At 40.0% G+C, this 12,252-nt stretch overlaps 1 long non-coding RNA gene across 1 annotated transcript; it reads right to left on the bottom strand.

Annotated features, from left to right (window-relative positions):
* Window positions 1–601: 601 nt before the first annotated feature.
* Window positions 602–11,865, bottom strand: LOC107837629 (uncharacterized). The gene is made up of 3 exons (XR_001663669.1): window positions 11,647–11,865; window positions 5,269–5,273; window positions 602–614 (listed from the first exon to the last, which is right to left on the bottom strand). It is a non-coding gene; the product is annotated as an uncharacterized LOC107837629 (long non-coding RNA).
* Between the last annotated feature and the right edge of the window lie 387 nt (window positions 11,866–12,252).

Genomic DNA, 12,252 nt, shown 5'->3' with positions numbered 1-12,252 from the left:
GTAGGTAAGGTACTAGCAGAGCATCTCTGAGGCAGGTAAGGATGTGATTGTTGTGGGAATTTAATTGTTGTGGCTGTCAGAAGGTTTTCCATTCGGTTTCTCTCCATCGTTTCTGAGTTCCTCCATCCTGGTGTTTGCAGTCATGGTTTGGTTTTGGGACGTTTCGATGTATTTCCTGTTCCTTTGTATGTGACTGTGCCTCTTTGTCAGATGTGGTGTGGTGAGAGTCTTATTTCTTACACTTGTAGCTAATAGCTACAGCTAATCTTCTTAAAACCATTTTATATGCCCACCCCTGTAACCTAGGGGGGGTTAGGATGACTGGTGTGATGTTACAGCACGGTGGGTTCTCTGGGGGTGTTTTAGGAAAGCTGTGGGCAACCAGAACACTAATCTTGGCTCTGGTTGAAATCCCTTCCTCTTGGTTTCTCTGGGGCTGTCTCGCCAGACGGCATGGCACTTTGCCCCCCCATCGGTTGTTCTGAGTTCCAGCCACCTTGCCGGGCTCCTGGCTACCTGGCTGTTTGGAGGCTCTGGGGGGGTTTCTCCTCCGCTGTGCTGTTTGTTATTGCTGCCGGGGGCTTTTGCAGGCAATTAAGAAACATGTGCTGCTGCTCCCTTGCTTTGCAGCTGACCTACATCTGCGTTTGGTTATTTCTGGGGGGGGTGCCTGGTCTCTTGCTACCTGCGACCACTGTGGCCTGCAGGTAATAACGGCTACCAGCCCATTGCTGATCTTGGACCCAAAGTGTTGCAATGTTTCTCCCCTTCTCAGCATTCTAACAACTTTGCACCTCGAGGTGACAAAATCACATGCGCACACCTACCTACTCCACATGCTGACAGCAAATCTAAACACACAGGGAAAAAAAAACACACACAAAAAAAACAACACCCATGCACCCATACAAATAACCCAGATGGTTTAAAGGCAGGGAAACACAGATTCCTGTTTTATTAAAAGTCAATCACGCATTTAGGATGTCCTCTTGAGATTTTATTTTCTACATCCCTGGCACATTGAGGTGACCAGTTTCTACATATGGGATTTCTGAAATGCTGAGAGGACACACACACACACACACACACACAGCACGCACCTACACACACAAAATCATCAAATAATAACTTACTTAAACAGGCTACTTCGAGACACCGGATATATTAGGCAGTAAAGTAGGTAAGATCCCACAGCAGCACACAATATTTTTTAAAGACTGATTTTGTTTTTGCTGCCCTTATGGTAAAAATGGAGAAAGAAACATAAAAAGTAACAGTCCCTATAATACTTTTTTATTTTTGGTTTGTTAGGATCATCATGAAGAGGTTGTCGTTGTAATAATAAATCTGAATTCTTATGATTTACTATACGAACTATTCTATCCTTAATTTTTTTTAAAAATCACAAGAATAATAAAACAAAATGTATCCGTCCTTTCTGTGTGCCGTTAAATGACAGTTTTAGTAAGTTAGTAAGTATTTTAGCATCTTTTGGAACTTGTGTATTTTAGTTATGTATTTTTATTTTTTTTTTTCAAAATAAATATCCAAAGTTGTCTATCATAGGCTACAGATGACGGCAACCAAACGGGGAGCAGAAACGAGAAATTCTAAAAATACTCCAGTGAAATCTGCACAGTGTTGTACAAAAGCATCACTGTAGAGAAAAGCAAGGAAGACAAAGATGGAGAAACGGGCTGTTCACAGATGTAGACAGAGAGAGCGGGAATCTGTCAAACCGCGGGTACACCGCTCTGACCTTCATGGGACACACTGCTACGACTGACAAGAATTTATGCATCATTTCACTTTGCTTTATTGGCCAGGTACAGTAAGAGGATGGAAGAGTGCAGAGCACAGGCGCATGCATGTATTTGCACGGTTGCATAGCGTGGATGTTGGGGTCGGAACAATTTCAAGAACACGCAGAGAAAGGAGCGAGCAGATTGTGTGTGTGTGTGTGTGTGGCCCGTGCCAACCACAGCATGAGTAAAGTCAAGATTGAGGATATCCCATTTATTGCACCTTGTCTGTCCTTGTCTTCTGTTTTTGCTCGCTCCCTTACTTTCTGGGCAGCTCCAGTTCCCACCCCCACCCTCCTCGCTCTGTGGGAACTCCATCAGACGCCGCACCACGTTATGTTCTCCAGGAAAAGTAGCCGTGCCGCCTGCAGTTCGGAGCAATTATGGAACACCGTATCTCAGGAGAGGTTACAAATGAAACGTGGCTTGAGCTACGCACGTTAAGCTTTAAGCAACACAATAACAAAGAAAAGCTAATAATGGAACATTTGACTATGTCCCTCATCACAAAAGACACATAGAGACTCACACGCTTTGGAACGGCTTGGAGGAAATGGACTTCAATGTGAAATTAGAAAAAAAAATAAAGAAATAAAGATTATCTTCTGCCAGAAGAATTAATGTGATTCACCGTAAACGTATATCGCCACATACACACACCAGAGGAAGCATTGATGGCCTTCAGAAGAGATTTCTTTTTTTTTTTTTACTTCGAAACTCCTAAAGCTTTTATATTTTGTCCTCAGAGTTGGCCTGAATAATGAGCAGCTGAATTATTTATGAGCTAATGGGTCTCATGGTTTTCTAAAAAGACATAAAGTGGCTGCAGGCGTAGCTGTGAACTCTTCAGCTGTCAAAAATGATTTTAAGCTCCAGACCACCAGCTAATATATCCACACCTCTTTTTATGTCACGTATCCTCATTATTTCAGTGTTGAATATGATGTTTGAATTAATTAGATTCACTTGAAATAGCAGCATTATAAAAAAGAAATAGTGTTCACTCTGGCTTTACGCTTTCAAACCGTTTCCCTTTTATAAGAAGAAATCCAATGATTACTTATTATAAGGAAACAAACTGGAAAATAAAATGTCTAAATTACTTGACATCCACTCCCTATTGACTATCTGGTACTAAAACAAGACAGATTGAATATAATCTACACACCATCAATGGAAGGGTAAAAAAAAAAAAAAAATATGACACGGACCCAGATTATGGTTATTGAAAAGTTAAAACCTCATACTTATCACAACAATATCAGTCCCGAAGAAAGAGATTTTAAACTAGTGCTATAATCTAAATGTGTTTCCTTTAAGACAGTTGAGAAGCAGTGGCTGGAGGAAGCCAAGTTTTCTAGAACCTATTTGGACCTTAAACTTGCACTGACACAGCTGTCCACAGCAAGTAAAAAAGAAAAAAAGGGCACTGCTTTTTGGACTCTTTGTGAACCCAACCACTGTGTCCAGCTCTTGGTTTTCAAACAGGGACAATCGGGTTTCTGAATTTTTTTAGTTATTCTGGAACAGAAGAGATTAATGCAACAAGGTTGCAGCAATGCTCAATCCAAAATCTCTAGCCGTATTCTCATCCACCCCCCCGCCCGCCATCCATCCAAAGTTAGGGCCATACTCATGACTCTATGATGCGTTATGCAATAGCAATAGTAAAAGAAGCCGAGTCTAGATGGCAAATTCAGACTATATTCTTCAATAAGGATGAATAATTTAACATTTCTATGCAATCTTAATAAAATAAGTTTAAGTTAAAGGGTAAAAAAAAAAGAAAGAGATATATTGTGATGGCTTATTGAAGAACAATCAGCCAACCAACAAGTAAATAATTTCTCAGATTAACTCTTTTAGCATTTCCTTTAGTTTTAATGGTCTCAATTTTCCGCAATAAAGCGTTTTCTTGCTTACTCGACAAATGTTCTGGCTGTTTATGTGGGTCTGGGAGTCTGTGAATAATTGACGGGTCGACATTATGCAAGCAGATTAAATGCATCCCGTGACAAAAAATAAAGACGAAGTGGGGAAAACACATTTTACATAATTTCCGCACCATTGCAATACTTACTTGGAATCCTGTAACCAAAACAAATTGCTTCCTTGTAGTTCTCCTGCAGTACTAATGCGGGATAGCTGCGTGCAAGGCAGATTTTCTACAACAGGCACAACGGGGGGGGGGGGGGGCGGTTCATTTTCAATGAACTGAATAAAAAGCTGCTGTGCAGCTCAAAATGTCAGGGAACTTAAATGTACACTAAGAGAGAAAAGTGAGTTTGCAGACTGTGCTTGTTTTATTGTTTATTCTTTACCTTTTCTGATCTAGGTTTGCATATAACTCCTGAATTTGTATCTAGCCTCGGTGTGTGTGTGTGTGTGTGTGTGTGTGTAATGATGTGGGTCCCTGCATGTGTTTAACCGTGTGGTTCTTCTGAACGCTGAGCGTTTGCACACAATCTGGCGATTTTTTTATTTTTTTATTTTTTTTTTTTAGGAAGCCTCAGCATCTGTGCCATCCACCTGTTGTGCAAGCAAACTGTGCAGACGGCTGTCCAAGATTTTGAGAAGTTGGGTGGAGAAGGGGGCTCTAATGTTTGGCCATGAGAATGGTAGGAGACTTGTAGCGCCGCAATGGTATAAAAATAAAAACACGGAGGATAAAAACATTTGTCAAAAATAAACCACACTGTGGGAAAGGGAGAGGAACAGTACAGTGTCTTGTATTGAAACCCACAAGAGTTTCTTTTTTTTTTTTTTAGATTTTGCCACATCCTAACCCCAAACTTTAAACTGTATTTTATTGGGATATTATCTGAAAAGGCCAATTGAAAGTAGTTTTTCTTTCAGGATTACTCTGCATTAAGTTCATCCATCTCCACCATCAATGCTCATTAGATTTCCTGTCTCGGCTGAAGAAAAATATCTCAACAACTTGGTGATGAGGATAGAGCTATGACATACTTGTGTTCCTGTATACATAGTGAATTTTTTTTTTTTTTTTTTTTTTTTTTTACAATGTCTGTCTATTTCTGAGGTCATTAATGAGATAACTCAAATCAGAAACGTACTCGTTGACAGTTTCTGCAGCAGGAGCTGTGCTCTGTGTAGGGATGTCAGCATGAAGAAATGTTAAACTTTAAAATTATATTTAGAAAAATATTGCATATCATTTTTTTATATGGTGGCAACTTTTTTTTTTTTAGGAAGCATAGAGTTCTGTTGTAATAAAGACCAGAAAAATATGACTCTGAAAACATTTTCACAGGTATTTCACCGACTATGTAGTAAAATCTTAAAGGGATTTTTTTCCCTCAATAGAAAGGAGATGAAGGTAACATTTATATCAAGTGTTCATATCCTTTATAAAGGTATGTCTCTGTTCAGTTTCTCTGAACAGAGCTCTGGTGATTTTGTACAATGTTTTATTTTGGCGATTAGCTTCAGGGTAGATTGCTACTGGTTCTGACTGGTTTCTGTTGAAATTGTCAACTTCAAGTCTTAGTCAACTGCTTAGTGTCTACTCTTTTTATTAGTCACCTCACCAGGAGCTAATTTCATAACAGATGTAATGGAGAGGTGGTTCACTTGTCACCACTTTGTAGTCGGCAGAGCAGTCTGCTGCTGGATATGTCCCTGTGTCAATTTGTCCTATTCACAAGTTGTAAATATATAAACAGATTGAGCTAGCTTACACATGTTTATCACCCCGCTGTTGTTGTTGCAGACGAGCTTTTCTAACGTTTTTGAAATCGTTCTCAAACATCAGATTGGCAGTCTTTAAAATGCTTCGCAGGGTTTGTCTAACCTCGTAGACAAAAAAAATCTCAGAACAGAACTTTACTGAGAAGAGTCGCAAATGGTCTCCTCCAGACATATTGGTTGAGTTGTAAACTTCATGACAGCTCAGGTCACCATGTTTTCCAGGAGGGGAAGGACAAGATGCCTGCTTGTCTGCAGCACTGCTGTGCACAGCTTTGCACCTACGTGAGGAGTTAACGGGGTCTGAGTGTAATGTTTTTTTAATGCAAATTAGTGTATATTTTTAGTACTGATTGTGTCATAAAATCTACTATTTTACTTTGCGATACTTTGTGTTGTTTGTGATGTTGCATACCAATAAACTACACTGCTGTTTGTGGTTGTAAGGTGACAAAATGTGAACAAATTTACATACAGCTGCATTAAGTTTTTCTTTTTTTAACTGTTGCACAGGCAACAGATTCCCCGGTGACACCCGAGTGTACCGCACACGCAAACAGACTGATAAGTTAAAGAGGTGTTCTGCCCCGTGGTCGTCCTTGGGCCAAATAATCAGAGAGAATCAATAGAGCTATTGCTCAGAGTGAACAGAAAGGAGAAGACAGAAAGACATTGAGAAATATACGAGACTGGGGGTGCACAGAGATGAAGCGGGAGGAAGAATAATAGACGTGCAGCTGATAGGAAAAGACAGAAGGGAAGGAGAGGGAGGAATAGAAAAAGTAAGCTCTAGAGTGTATCATTAGAGAGAAAAGGAAAGTAGAGTATCACTGTAGGATAAGAGAAGTGAGGAGCCGGCAAGGATATGAAAGGGAAAAGCGTGCAGGAAAGAGCAAGAGACAAAGTGAAACAGAGGAGAGTAGGAAACAAGTCAAAAGGAGAGGGATAATTTAGAAAATGTATGTGATCAAATAGTGAATGAAAGGAAAAAAGCTAAGAGGTATAGACCGATGAGAGTGAAATCACTCCCAGAGCGAAATAAAGAAGTAAAGAAGAACACATGGAGAGAGAAGGAGTAAGAAGTGTAAATGTGGATGGGAGGACATGCAGGGAATTACAACTGATTCAAAAAAAAGAGAATGATTAAGCCCTTGAGTGAGTCTGTGATTAAGTGAGACAAAAAAAAGTGACCGTGCAATCAAGCTTTGGCAGATTTGTGGCGTGCTGTACACGGATGACACGTTTTTATGTCCGAGGATCAAACCGCCATGTAATTGTTCTTGTCAGTGTGGCTGAACAGAGCACATGATTTCTGCTTGAACAGTAACACATTTTCCACTTCAAAGCAACAACAGAATCTACAAAAATGTTTCAGCATTTATTTGTGTAAAAATTGGGCAATACCAAATGTCCCTCTATGTTGCATATGACAGAATATGACTAAGGAGTTCAGCCATCCTAGTAGTGATGTAGCAAGACATCATGTCACATTGACATAAAGTCTGTCTCACTCACAATGCCCTGTGATTGCTGGCTTTCGAATGCACCTGGAGCCTTAAATTTGAGCAGAAAGCGTCTGTTTAAAATGTTATTTTCTGTACTTGTGTTTGAGACTTGAAGCAAAAAAAAAGTCATTCTTAAGTTATTCTGTTGACTTATCCTGTTGTATTGTCTTAGCTAAGAGGCAAAGCGTTAGCTAGCAACTCTTTGCTAGCAAAAGAGTTGCTAGCTAACTCTTTGCTAGCTAAGATTTAGCTAGCAAAGAGCTAATGTTTAGTGATTAAACATTAATCACTAATGTTTAATCACTAAACATTAGTGATTAAGTAACAATCACTAATGTTTAGTGATTGTTACTTAATCACTAAACATCACAGATTGAGATTTTTGAAATCCATCTATTCTCGCATAATCGCAGAGAGGTTGTCAGAAGTCATGGAGCGAGAGGGTTCACCCTAGACCAGTGTTTCTCAATCCTGGTCCTCACCACCCCCCTGTCCTGCATGTTTTAGGTATTCCCCTTCTGCCACACACCTGAGTTGTATCTCTGGGTGATTGCCAGGCTTCTGCAGTACTTGATGGTCATGCAATCATTTGAATCAGCTGTTCTGGAATAGAGGCACATCTAAAACATGTATAGCAGGGGGGCGCTGAGGACCAGGGTTGAGAAACACTGCCCTAGACGACTTAATATATGAAATCTTTACAAAGGGATTCTTAGTCTTCCAAAAAAAAATAAAAAATACTCTCTTTCTCATCAATCGTGTATTGTCTCAAGCTTGTGAGTTGGGTGTATTATTACATCCCCACAAGCTCTCTGTGGGCGTCCATGAGTAGCTCAAATTTTTGTGAGTTTTTGCCATTGCCTTCCGACACTTTTCCGCTCGATTCAAATCTCGCTTCACAGCTCAACCTGGGCTTCCTCCCCTTCACCTGGATTCCCTCTGGTGAAGGGAGGGTCAATCAACAAACACAAGGGCAAGTTGTGAATTATAATGTCAATTTTTGGTGCCGTTTTAGAATTGTAATCTACCTGTAGTTTTAGCAATGGCTAAGGCAATTAGCGATTGGGTCAAATTTAAAACCTCGACAGAATCCATGCCTTCAGGAAGCAGTCGTTTCTCAATAGCCGAGAGCCCAGTCCCTCCGGATGAAGCAAACCATAGTACAAGAGGCTGGTTTTTACCAGCAGTGACAATAAACCTCCAAACCAGAAGATGGCGCTGTAGCAGTCAAGCGAGTCAGATTAGGAGTAGAAGAAACACTAACGGTACTTTATTAGTTTTAAAGACCATGAGTATATCAAAACTCGACTGCTATCCTATTAAGAAAGTACTTTAATGCGTCTTTCGAGAATTTTCTATGGTTTTGTCTAACAGAATACATACCATGATTGCCCGTTTTCAGGCTCTAGACTAAACTGTCTCTGAGTGAAAGTGGCAGCTCAGCTGAGCTAGAAATAGTGTGGATATGGTCATACGCTTGTGAGGTTCAAGTCGCTCACATTCATGCAGTTATATACTGCAGGTTATTAATTATAAACCATTCATAAACTTCCACTAGAACCCATATTGAAGCTACTTCATCTTTTAAAAGGAGAGTTTTTTTTTTCTTTTAATCTAATTTCTTTGATAATTTTACAACATAAGGTAATAAGGTTGGAGCTTTTTCCACGGACCACTGTTTTATACAAGCCGCACTAAAAATGACAAATTGTCTTGCGTGATCTAATTGATTTTATTCAATATGACAAGTCTTACAACCACCATTCATTACGCTGCAAAATTACATCTGATATTGCTAAAACAGTCTAATTTCAACCCGGTATTGATGCAAAGTCTTATGAAATGAGAACAAGACGACAAATTGGTTTCTGTTTGTTTTTATACAAACAGTCATGCTCTGTTTACCTTTTCAGTCGACAAAAAAACAGCTACATGTAATTAAAGTTGTAATACAAAAGCGGCAAGTATTCATACTCCAGCTGGCAGGCCAGGTTTTCTTTCTCAATTCTTTGTGTTGACAAAATTATGGTGGGAAATAATTGCCATGATATTTACCTCATTAGCCATCCTGTTGTGTGCCGTTTCACTTTATTGCTATACACACAGTGTCATAGCTTCCTACAAACATTTGCTTCCGTTACGATCAAGAGTAACAAGCGAGTCGTATGTGAAATCGTATTAATTTCCTCCTCTGTTAGTCACTGTTGTAGTGGAAGGGGTTGCACATGAGTAATGCCACTGGAAAGGAACAAGAACATGTTGGGGAGGATTCAAATGGCAGAAGCATAAAACAATAGCATGCCTTGAAAATGGAAATCAGAACCATATGATTATAGTTTATTAATTTAATTAGGAAATACATACATACACAGGCAAAAATATGAATATAAACTATTCCACCTGTCTTTTTTTTTTTTTAAATAAACCTAGCTATAAAAATGTCTACTTGTGTCAACGTACCCGTGCTAATTAATGCCACAGGAATTAGAAAGGGTGACTAACATTTTTGTGGAGTAGGTCAGATAGCGGCAAACAGTCAGAAGAAGTGGAGCAAATCTCTATGGGGAACCTCCCTCACACAGAGAGCTACGCCACAAAGAGATACTCGACATGTGTCAGCTTATGGTTTATGCTTGACAGCTTGTATCTTTACCAGTTTCATTGACTCGCTGGCTGTGTCTGTCAGCATGTTTCCAGCTGCAGCAGCCAGCTGCTGCTAGCAAAATGGCTGTGTGCATTCTCATGATGTCACGTCAACCCCCTTTGAGTGTTTCGGGGACTTCTTCTCAGAAGACATTCCAGATTGTCCTTACCGATCAGTCAGGCGTCCATGCTGTACAGTGCAGCCCAAACAGGCCACTGACCTCACCGCAAAATAATTGGAGCAGTTCCTAGGATTTGTGATATGTCATTATTCAGTCCACTGACATATTTCTAGGGTACAGCAAGCTCACAATTGAGCTGAATGTCATTATTCGGTTTACTGACATATTTTTAAGGACCACCAAGCTCACAAAAAAATGAGGTAAAATATTTTTTTTTTCTAGGGAAATTTTAAAAAAAAGTCATGTTAGGGGCTAAATGTGTTGATGTTTAATTTCAAATTGCATCTCTTTAAAGCTTCTCTTATCTTAGAAGGAGTGAAAATAAAAATCAACAGGGTAGTCCTTTATTGCCCTCTTGATCTTTGAATAAAATAAATTTAATTCAGTAGGTTATGGATTTGGTCATCTCACTTTATTGTCTCATTAAAAGATCATGCAGGATTAGAATTGAACCCAGACAAAACATTTGGTTTCAGAAGTTAAATTGTCTCTTTATGTAGAGAAATTCAGGGAAACAGGAGGCCACTTCGCACAGCATTTCAACCAACAAACACTAAGATTTGACATCACACAACACTGCAGCATGTCACTCTGACTCGCAGTCTAGTCAGAGACATTCTGGATGGACATGGCAGCATATACTACTGATAACATTAATTCATTCACTACGGCAATCGCACCTACACAAAAATTTACATATTAATATTCTTCAATATAAATTTAATGAGCTGCAGAAAATCCCCTAGATTTTCCAGAATACAAAAAAATATTATGCCAGGGGCTAAATGGCCCCTGGGTTAGGGTAGCATGCTACCCTTCAGCTAACATGTGCTTTCAGACGGTTATTTAACTAAAATTAGGGTACCCTGCCATTTCGCAGCATTGTCATTACCACATTCAATTGCCTACCTGTGTTCCTGCCATAGGGGTGTTGTGTTTGACATAAAGGAGCACCTTCAACAGGCCCTCAAAAATGTGCCTTACCCAGCCCCCCCCCCAGAACCAGACCTCTGCCAAGAGCCAGAGGAAAAGGAGTTGTTGCCAGAGGAAGAAACCTCAAACACGCAAACTGCCCCCCCACACCCACAACCATGTCAGTACTACAGCAGTACAGTGAGTTTCTGGCCCCCATTTGTGAGTAATGTCACTGCTATGTTTTCAAATTTTTATAAACCGTATACGTTACTTTTTAATCTTTTTTTATTCAGTGCAATACACTGAGGGGTATTGGGACCACCTCATGGGCTCCTGTGGAAGAAAGCAGCACATTGAAAATCAGAAGTCGAAGGTTGGCCGCATCATGCAGTTCCTCACCTTCGTGGCGAACGGCCGGAACATCACAGCAAACTGGGGCATCCTGACAAATATTCATAGGATATACCAGTAAGTGTCTCTCTAATGCATGTTAGCTAATATTTGTGTTTTCTTGTTGAAGTTATACCATTTTTTCTGAGCAGGTGGCCAGAATACCTTTTCAAAATAGGAAATGTGGAGGTGCCCTGTGTGGCTTCCAATACAACAATGCCACTACAGATCCTGGCACTGCATGCTGGAACTTGCAAACCAGTGATAGAAGTAAGTTGTTTTTTTCTCTTTCCGTAGCTAGCTAGATAGCCATCTAGCTGCATCCTTTCTAGATAGATAGATAGATATGTTGTGACTATGTTGTCTTTGGTTGGGCGAACAAAATCCTACCTAAAATCAGAAAGCTGTTAGCTTTCAGCAGCACACTGCTGGCGGATGTTTAGTGTACTACAGAGCAGAAAGCCGACATTGTCGTTTCTCCCTACATCCAGTGGGTGGCACCATAGACATATAAAGAGTAGATGCCTCATGGACTGCTCTTGCCTATTGTTGCTGACAAGATTTAGGGCGGCCATTTCAGAGCGGTCAACCGCTCCACTCAGCATTATGTTTGACAGGCACAACAAAGTATCAATGTATTTAATCGATCATAACTCGCAAAATACTAATCAAATTTTTACAATTCTTTTGCAGTAAACCTTATTCAAACAGCTATTATAGCTACATGTACAAGGAAATGTACTTTTTAATGTATTTTTTAAATTATAATCGTAATATGTCCATCTTACTTGTGAAACATTATCCCCTGAGATCTCAAGTCAATAATCCATCAATCTGAACAAAAATATCTGGCAGTCCTGAGGCTTTTTCTGCTGTTTCGGTTTAGTGAAGTAGGAGGGACGACCACTCCAAAATGGCTGCCATATTTCCTGTACCAGAGCAGCCAATGCGGGGTCTACTCTTTATACTAGGTCTGTGGGTGGCGCAGGTTGCTACAATCGATAGTAACCATACAGGCACACCCGCTAGGAGGAAACAAATGCATCCAGTACAACACTTTCATTCTAATGGCTTGCTAGAAGACTGTGACAAAAGACTTTGCAAGTG

Source organism: Poecilia formosa, unplaced genomic scaffold, assembly GCF_000485575.1.
Source record: "Poecilia formosa unplaced genomic scaffold, Poecilia_formosa-5.1.2 Scaffold160, whole genome shotgun sequence".
Taxonomy (NCBI): domain Eukaryota; kingdom Metazoa; phylum Chordata; class Actinopteri; order Cyprinodontiformes; family Poeciliidae; genus Poecilia; species Poecilia formosa.
The sequence above is the reverse complement of the archived record's forward strand: the minus strand, read 5'-3'. Positions and strand labels throughout refer to the sequence as shown.